Below are 8951 nucleotides of genomic sequence, written 5' to 3'. Positions count from 1 at the left end.
CTGTTGTAAAAATCCTCGCTTATGATGGGTTCAAAATAGTCATGTGAGAGCTTGATAAATTTCTGTTTGACATCCTCGGAGCACTACTTTAGTATGGAATCTTAACTAAGTAAATCATATGTGCAAGATGTTGCATTCTGATTGGCTGCAGCATGTATTCACAGAAACAAGTCAGGCCGCCTATACAAATGATCTCTGAGCCAATCAGAACACAGACATACATTTTGTCTAGATCTTTAACTTAATCCTTTTTCCAAAAAAAAAAAAAAACTGTTAAATTCATGACCAGAAATGAAAGCTCACGTTAGAGTCTCTTCTCCTGCTCCCCAAGCCCATTTAACAGGAAGGGTATAAGCATTTTTTAGTGACGAGGTCACAACTAGGCACATTTGGGCTGTGACATCATCACAAAGGCCAAACTGGACAATTAGAACGTAGCTTTGGCTAATGGGCCAGAGTCTATTAGTTTTGAAAGAAAACACTTTTCCCTTCTGAAATTTGTGACAATAATGAAGCCATTTTTGATGGAGAAACTGCCCCAGAGTGCAGTGATTGGTTTCCATGTTTTGACCAAAATTAGGGTGTACTTACCCTTGAGGCAAACTTCTTAATTCACTAAGTCTTGTTCACCTCAAAAGTTGTCGTTACTGTAAGATAAGCTTTTCTACACTGAAAACCAAAGCTGTTTAAGAGCACTCAATAACAGAATGACAAAGGCGTCCATTTGAAATGTCTGAACATTGGTTTCCTCTTCACTTGCCTGCCAGGAGCAGGGTTCAGGGTTCTACGCTTGAGGTGCTGAGGTGTTAAACTCCTGAAATGGTGCGTGGGGCTGCTTGGGTGTTAGTGATGGCATCACTGAGGAAAAACTGAACCTTGACTGTGGCCTCTGCAAGCTAGATATGGAAGAATCTTAGAGATGGAAAAGGCCTAATAGGCCAGCAGTGAAGGAAAGTCCCTACAGAGCACTGTCTTGTTTTGTCCAGGGTTCTCAAACTGGGGGGTTGGGACCCCTCGGCGTCACGAGGTTATTACATGGGGGGTCGTGAGCTGTTAGCCTCCACCCCAAACTCTGCTTTGCCTCAAGCATTTATAATGATGTTAAATACATTTAAAATGTGTTTTTAATTTATAAGGGGGGTCGCATTCAGGGGCTTGCTATGTTAAAGATCACAGGTTCAAAAGTCTGACCTCCTGTATAACACAGGCCACAGAACTGCCCCAGGATAATTCCTAGAGCAGATCTTTTAGAAAAGCATCCAATCTTGAGTTAAAAATTGTCAGTGATGTCTTGGTAAATTGCTCCAGTGCTTAATTTACTCGCACCATTAAAAACCTTATTTCCAGTCTGAATTTGTCTAGCTTCAGCTTCCGGTCCTTGGATCGCATTAACCTTTCTCTACTAGAATTCATTATTAAATATTTGTTCCCTGTGTGGGTACTTAAGTTGTAATCAAGTTGTCCCTTAACCTTGTCTTTGTTAAGCTAATTAGTTTGCGCTCCTTGAGTCTATCACTATATGGCATGTTTTTTAAACCTTTAATCATTTTCATGGCTTTTCTCTGAACCGTCTCCAATTTGTCAACATCTTTCCTGAACTGTGGGTACTGGACTCAGTATTCCAGCAGTGGTCGCACCAGTGCCAAATATAGGAGTAAAATAAGCTCTCTACCCCCACTCAAGATTCCACTGTTTATGCATCCCAGGATCACATTAGCTCTTTTGGCCACAGCATTACACTGGGAGATCGTGTTCAGCTGATTATCCCCCACAATTCCCCAAATCTTTTTCAGAGTCACTGCTTCCCAGGATAGAGTCCCCCCGTCCTGCAAGTAGGGCCGACGTTCTTTGTTCCTAGGTGTATACATTGAAATTTAGCCATATTGAAATGCATGTTATTTTCTTGTGCCCAGTTTACCAAGCGATCCAGATAACTCTGAATCAGTGACCTGTCTTCATTATTTACCACTTCCCCAATTTTTGTCATCTGCACGCTTTATTAATGATGATTTTGTTTTCTTCCGGGTCATTGTTAAAAATGTTAAATAGCGAAGGGACAAGAACCAATCCCTTCAGGACCCTACTGGAAACACACCTGCTCAATGATTATTCCTGGTTTACAATTACATTTTTTCTTTGTCTGGAAGTTTTTTTTTTCTCCAGACATCTGAGCCTTGTCTATACACAAGTTATTCTGCTTTAATTATACCTGTACTGGAAAGGGAATAAGCTATATCCGTATAAGCACATTTAATCTAGTAATACTGCATCCTTACTTAGTTATATTGGTAAAACCGATCACTAAAAATCACACCCCCAGCCAACAAAGTGATACCACTATGGAAACTGTAGATCAGACTTCAGCCACAAGTGGATAAGTCTTGCATCTCGCACCTGTCTGCCCCTTAGTAGTTTGAGCGATGAGAACGGGAAGGAAGATGATTAAATGACACGCAGCACCTTGGAGCTGTCACTGAGCTTAATCTCACAGGTACACTTCTTACCTGCCTCATGCTCTTCATTAGCATTCTATACCTTACCTATATGTGATGTAAAGTTATTCATGATTCTAACAATCTGCTGATTCAAACATTACGTGGCCAAGGGTCTGAGAGGGCAGCTCTAAGGTCTAGTGGCTAAATCTAGGGTGACCAGATGTCCTGATTTTATAGGGACAGTCCCAATATTTGGGGCTTTTTCTTACATAGGCTCCTATTACCCCCCACCCCCTGTACCAATTTTTCACACTTGCTATCGGGTCACCCTAGCTAAACCGGGAATGTGGGATTCAGGAAATCGTGTGTTCTAATCCTGGCTTTGACTCACTCTGTGGCCTTGGGCAAATCATTTAGCACCTTTGCCTGTATCTCCCCATTTGTAAATTGGGGCTGAGACATCCCTCATGCATGTAGAGTCTCCCATGAACAAAGCGTGCTAAGTGGTGCCATGGCTGCTAATTAAATTCATGAGCTACAGCACCTGAGGAAGTGTTGCCTTCCTCAGGGTTTAAACAATGCAGCGCCTGCCAAAATGGTGACTAGTTTTAAGTCACCTTCTGTCTAATTAAAATTGCCAACATTTTTGACGGCTGAAGTTTGTGCCTGGCTTGAAGGCTTTGACTGGTTTCTCTGCAGCGTAGGGAGGTTCACAGGAATGCAGGTAGTTAGACACTGGACTTGCAGTCAGTGTTCATCCCGATATTCACTCCCTTTTGTCACTGTCAGTAATTACCCCTCTGCTCCCGGTATCAGTATCCTTACACTGTTGCAGATGGATCATGGCGGATTCTCCATCACTAACCATTGTTAAATAAAACGATATTTTTCGAGATCTGCTCTAGGAATGATTTTGGGGAAGTTCTGTGGCTTGTTATACAGGAAGTCAGACCAGATGATCACAAACGGTTCCTTCTGGCTTTGTAATCTATGAATCTAGGTCCCAACCCTTTTTATCAAAGCAATTTAACTCTTCGCTTTGTTCTCCATAAGTTGTTCCAGCTCCGGAGCGGCCTTTGTTGCTTGTCTGAATTCCTTCCAGTTTGTTGACACCTTTCTTCTTACAAAGGGGCCTATGTCTGTGACACTGTTCCATAGATCGAGGAGTCCTTGTGGCACCTGAGAGACTAACAAATTTATTTGAGCATAAGCTTTCGTGGGCTAAAGCTCACTTCATCAGATGCATGGAGTGGAAAATACAGTAGGAAGATAAATATATAGATATAAATATATATATACAGAGAACATGAAAAAATAGGTGTTGCCATACCAACTCTAATGAGACTAATTGATTAAGATGGGCTATTATCAGCAGGAGAAAAAAATCTGTAGTGATAATCAGGATGGCCCATTTCAAACAGTTGACAAGGAGGTGTGAGTAACAGTAGAGGGAAAATTAACAAGGGGAAATAGTGCCACAAGGACTCCTAGTTCTTTTTGCTGATACAGACTAACACGGCTACCCCTCTGAAACCTGTTCCATAGACGATTGCATTAAGCCAGTACAGAGAGAGGCTGTCGCCTACTATATACGAACATGTTTTGCATGTTGCAGAAGAAGGCGCCTGTAAGGTTTGTCTACTCTGGCAAGTTTCTGCACAGTGAAGCAGCTTTCTGCGCTACAACTCCTGAGGTGTAAACACTGCTAAGCCACTTAGTGCACAGAAACTGCGCAGTTGCAGCGCTGTAAAAAAACCACCCCGACGAGAGGCGTAGAGCTTTCTGCGCCGGGCGTACAGTGCTGCGGTGCCAGTGTAGACACGCTGGTTGATTACAGCACTGCAGTTGGCCTCTGGGAGGTGTCCCACAATGCCTGTTCTTGCCTCTCTGGTTATTGGTTTGAACTCTACTGCCCTGCCCTCAGGTGACCAACCCATCATCCCCACCCCATAAATTCCTTGGGAATTTTGAAAGTCCCCTTCCTGTTTGCTCAGTGACGCATGCAGTGGTCTCAGCGCATCTTTCCAGGTGACAATGCCTGTTCCATGCACGAGGCGATCCCCTGCTTGGAGCAATGCTGAGCTGCTGGACCTCATCAGCATTTGGGGAGAGGAGGCTGTCCAGTCCCAGCTGTGCTCCAGCCGTAGGAATTACGATACCTACGGACAGATGTCACGATGCATGACAGAAAGGGGCCATGACTGGGACACACTGCAGTGCAGGGTCAAGGGGAAGGGGCTGCGGAACGCCTACCACAAGGCACGGGAGGCAAATCGCTGTTGGTGCTGCACCTACGAGCTGCTGGACTCAATACTCGGTGGAGACCCCACCTCCACTGCGAAGGCCCCTGTAGATACTTCACTGGCTCATGTGCCAGTCAAGAGTAGACCGAGCCAGGAGGAGGAAATCTTGGGACAAAGAGGGAGAGGAGGACCCAGAGGCAGAGGATGACTAGGAGGTCAGAGATTCATGCAGCCAGGAGCTATGCCCTGGAGGAGGCTAGCCAGTCACAGCTGTTGGAGCTTGGCGAAGTGCAAAGAGGAGAGGAGGCCCCTGGTTAAGTGGCTTTGATTTTGGGAATCACTGAAGCGAGTTGTTGGGGGCAGGAGGGCTGGAGAAAGCAGACTTGTGTCTGCATGATGTGTGTACCACCACATGCCTAGTCTGAGCGGCAGAACGGGGTGTTGATTGACTCCTTCACTTCACAGGAATCTGCCTCCGAGATCTCCACGAAACGCTCATGGAGATACTGGGCAATCCGCTGCCGCAGGTTCTTTGTCAGAGCTGCTTTGTTTCTCGCCCCATTAAGGGAAACTTTCCTGCACCACTCTGCCATCGTGGGGGACGAGAGGGACCATTGCTGCACACAGGTGAGCCGCATAAGGGCCAGGGTGGAAGCTGCAGTCTTGGAGAAGACCCTTCCTTGATTCCCTGCTCCCCCTCACCAGCGAGATATCTTCCATAATGAACACAGCCTGTGGAAAATGTGGGGACAGTAATGATTATAAAGCCCCCCTACAGTCCTGGCTCTCCCCAAGTGCCCAGTGTACACTAGGGTCCGAGAACACTGATTTTCCCTGCCCCTGTGGCTCCTCACCATTTTGGGGGTCTTGTGGCTCATGTGTGCTTGCCTGGGGTCAGCCAGTTAGTGACAGGTATGTGAATAGTGGCTGTGTTTTAAATCACTGAATCAATGGTCTGTGTGTTGCAAACAATACGGCTTCTGTAAACTGTTGATTTTGCAAAAAGAACAGGAGTACTTGTGGCACCTTAGAGACTAACAAATTTATTAGAGCATAAGCTTTCGTGGACTACAGCCCACTTCTTCGGAAGTGGGCTGTAGTCCACGAAAGCTTATGCTCTAATAAATTTGTTAGTCCACGAAAGCTTATGCTCTAATAAATTTGTTAGTCTCTAAGGTGCCACAAGTACTCCTGTTCTTTTTGCGAATACAGACTAACACGGCTTCTACTCTGAAACCTGTTGATTTTGGTTTCACAGATATGACCTTGGGAGCCCAGCCCTCCCTCTTTGTTATCGCCGGCCGAACGGCTGTGCAGAATTAGAAAGTGGCCACGAAGAACTAAAGAGGACTTTCTGTGTGATGTCATGATGCACTCCGCAGCCAAAAAACAAAAATTGAAGGAGTGGCGGAACAGCGAGAAGAGGGACCAAAAGGAGAACGCGGCGCACCAGAACGAAGCCATGGAGTGGTTCTTAAACGTTATGGAGCACCAAGCGGACACGCTCCAGGCGCTCCTAGCACTACGAACAGAGCAGCTCCTCGCATGCGTGCACACCCTCCCCTGCAGCCGCTGTTGCAAAACTTTCCCATGTGTCCCCCAGACACCACCAACACACTCTTATCAACCTCCTGGCTCCACTCTCTACCCGCAGCATTCCACTCCTCCCCCGTCACAGTCCAGCCCTGCGGATTCCCAGTACCCACTGCACTCAACACCCGTCCCTCTGCAGTTTAGCCCTGCTGAAGTACAGTACCTGCTGCACTGTACTCCAAAGGAGAAGGATGGATATGATACCCGGACATACACAAATCTTTAATCATCCTGGGATCCTCCCTTCCCCCTAACCCTCAGTGCAGATGTGGGTTTTTTTGTTTCTCTCTCTCCACCAGTTGTGGTTCTTTAATAAAAGAATTGTTTGGGTTTGAAAGCAATCTTTATTCAATTAATTGAAAGCAAACAGAGTCTTGCAAAGCAATAGGCAATTTTCTTAAACCTTCATAGTGCATCATCTGCACCAATCACAATCACCTCCTAGCATTACAAGCACTGCACTCCGGAGCATAGCAACAAATATTAGTGGATTTAGCTTCACATTGCTGTTTCAAGGCATCCCTGATTCTTATGGCCCCGCGCTGTGCCCCTCTAATAGCCCTGGTCTCTGGCTGTTCAAATTCAGCCTCCAGGCACTGAGCCTCAGCAGTCCAGCCCTTAGTGAAGCTTTCACCCTTCCCTTCACAAATATTATGGAGCGTAAAGCACACGGCTATACGCATAGGAATATTGTCATCGGCCAAGTCCAGCCTCCCAGATAGGCAGCGCCAGCATGCCTTTAAACGGCCAAAAGCACACTCAGCAGTCATTCTGCACTTGCTCAGCCTGTTGTTGAACCGCTCCTTGCTGCTGTCAAGGTGCTCCGTGTATGGCTTCATAAGCCGCGGCATTAAGGGGTAGGCAGGGTCTCTCAGGATCACAATGGGCATTTTGACTTCCTTTATGCTGATCCTCTGGTCCGGAAAGGAAGTCCCTGCTTGCATCTTCCCGAACAGGCCAGTGTTCTGAAAGATGCCTGTGTCTTGCACCTTTCTGGACCAGCCTGCATTAATGTCCATGAAATGCTCTGACATTATTGACATAAACTGCTACCACTGTTATATATTTGCAGCAAATATTGTACAAAGGTTGTCGTGTGAGGTGTCTATGAAAAGGTTATGATTTGCTGGTTATGATTATGCTATCAGTATGTGTGTACCATTTTGTAGTTGAAGTTATGAATATTGGTTATGTACTTGTATCTCAATGTGTTTTGATTCTAAGTAGCCTCAGTGAAGCATTTGGTCAGCTTCTTGAGAAAGGACTTCTCAATAAGTGCCCAATCAAGAAACACTTAACTGACAATGAACTTTGGGAGACGTCAATCCATATTTGAGCTTTCCTGGGAAAGTTCAAACTTAACATGTAAATAATGGCGTCGGCCTGCAAACTGAATCATGCATGGACATGTGACTTGCCCATGTGATCCAGACTCCATCTTGCTTCTGTGATTTTCTACAGTAAGAACAAAGGGGTGTCCTTCCATGGGCAGAGAATATAAAAGGCCCTGAAAACCCCTCCATTTTGTCTTCAATCCTGATTCTGACCTCTGGAGGAACCTTGCTACAAACTGAAGCTCTGAACAAAGGACTGAGGACCCATCCCAACTGTGGATGTACTCCAGAGATTTGATTTGAACCTGCAGTTTATTCCATCACTGCTACAAGCCTGAACCAAGAACTTTGCCATTACTGAATGTAATTGATTCCATGTAACCATTTTTAGCTCTCATCTATATCTTTTTCCTTTTATGAATAAACCTTTAGATTTTAGATTCTAAAGGATGGGTGACAGTGTGATTTGTGGGTAAGATCTGACTTGTATATTGACCTGGGTCTGGGGCTTGGTCCTTTGGGATCGGGAGAACTTTTTTTTACTGGGGTATTGGTTTTCATAACCATTCGTCCCCAGAATGAGTGGCACTGGTGGTGATACTGGAAACTGGAGTGTCTAAGGGAATTGATTGTATGACTTATGATTAGCCAGTGGGGTAAAACTGAAGTCCTCTCTGTTTGGCTGGTTTGGTTTGCCTTAGAGGTGGAGAACCACCAGCCTTGGGCTGTAACTGCCCTTCTCTAAGCAATTTGTCCTGAATTGATACTCTCAGAAGTGTCCCACCAAAGGCAGCATGATTACAAATGCCCATGGTGATCCATAAGTGCCTGGAGAACCACTGAGAAATACCTCTTCTGATTGATGTACTCAGTGGCTAGGGGTCTGGGGCCAGAATTGGAATATGCGTGCCATCTATCGCCCCTCTGCAGTTAGCGAAGCCTATTTGTGCAAAGCCATCCACAATGTCACGCACGTTGCCCAGAGTCACGGTCTTTTGGAGCAGGATGCAATTAATAGCCCTGCACTCTTCCGTCAACACGAGTCCAACTGTTGACTTTCCCACTCCAAACTGGTTAGCAATTGATCGGTAACAGTCTGGCATAGCCAGCTTCCACAGTGCAATCGCCACGTGCTTCTCCAGTGACAGGGCAGCTCTTATTCTTGTGTCCTTGCTCCGCAGGGCTGGGGCAAGCTCATAACATAGTCCCACGAATGTGGCTTTCCTCATGTGAAAGTTCTGCAGCCACTGCTTGTCATCCCAGACGTGCATGACGATGTGATCCCACCACTCAGTGCTTGTTTCCCGAGCCCCAAAGCGGTGTTCCACTGTGGTCAGCGCCTCCAT

The 8951-nt window shown here is 45.9% G+C and overlaps 1 long non-coding RNA gene across 1 annotated transcript; it reads left to right on the top strand.

Annotated features, from left to right (window-relative positions):
* The first annotated feature begins 5140 nt into the window (after window positions 1-5140).
* Window positions 5141-8052, top strand: LOC135976985 (uncharacterized). Its single transcript, XR_010594281.1, has 2 exons — window positions 5141-5305; window positions 5937-8052. It is a non-coding gene; the product is annotated as an uncharacterized LOC135976985 (long non-coding RNA).
* The last annotated feature ends 899 nt before the right edge of the window (window positions 8053-8951 follow it).

This window comes from Chrysemys picta, chromosome 21 (assembly GCF_011386835.1).
Source record: "Chrysemys picta bellii isolate R12L10 chromosome 21, ASM1138683v2, whole genome shotgun sequence".
In the NCBI taxonomy this organism is placed as follows: domain Eukaryota; kingdom Metazoa; phylum Chordata; order Testudines; family Emydidae; genus Chrysemys; species Chrysemys picta.
This window is presented reverse-complemented; position numbering and strand designations above follow the sequence as displayed.